We start from the raw sequence: 856 nt of genomic DNA, 5'->3' as shown, positions 1-856 counted from the left end.
GCTGGCCCGATCACCCCCAACAGCCCCCCTGCTGGTTTGTTCCCCTGCAACTGCCCCCTCCTGCGGGTCTGATCACCCCCAACTGCTCTCCCCTCCCGGCCTGATTGTCCCCTAACCGCCTGTGTCTCGGCCCCACCACCATGGATTTGTCTGGAAGGATGTCTGGAAGGTCTCTTGGTCTAATTAGCATATTACCCTTTTATTAGTATAACTAGGGGCCCGGTGCACAAAATTCGTGCAGTGTGTGTGTGTGTGTGTGTGTGTGTGTGTGTGTGTGTGAGTGTCCCTCAGATACAGCCTGCCCCCTCTCACATACTGGGAGCCCTCAGGCATTGACCCCCATCACCCTCCAATCGCAGGATCGGCCCCTTGCCCAGGCGTCAGGCCTCTGACAGAGGCGTCAGGCCTGGGCAAGGGAACCTCATTTCCCCCCATCACTGGTTCTGCCCCCATCCCAGGCCTGATGCCTCTGGCCCAGGCATCAGGCCTGGGCAGGGGACCCCCAGACCCCTCCAATTGCTGGCTCTGCCCCTTGCCCAGGCCTGATGCCTCGGCCAGAGGCGTAGATCCCCATCACCCTCTGATCACCTGATCGGCCCCTTGCCCAGGCCTGACACCTCCGCCAGAGGTGTCAGGCTTGGACAGGGGACCCCCTTCTCCCTCCGATCACTGGCTCTGGTCCCCGTCCAGGCCTGAGGCCTCTGGCCCAGGAATCATGCCCGGGCAGGGGACCCCCATCTCCCTCTGATCACTTGCTCCACTCCCTTCCCAAGCCTGACGCCTCTGATCCAGGCTTCAGGCCTGGGCAAGGGGACCATCATATCCTCCCAACCCCCGGCTCCGCCCCCCACCCACG

Source organism: Myotis davidii, unplaced genomic scaffold (assembly GCF_000327345.1).
Source record: "Myotis davidii unplaced genomic scaffold, ASM32734v1 scaffold175, whole genome shotgun sequence".
NCBI classification, from domain to species: domain Eukaryota; kingdom Metazoa; phylum Chordata; class Mammalia; order Chiroptera; family Vespertilionidae; genus Myotis; species Myotis davidii.
This window is presented reverse-complemented; position numbering follows the sequence as displayed.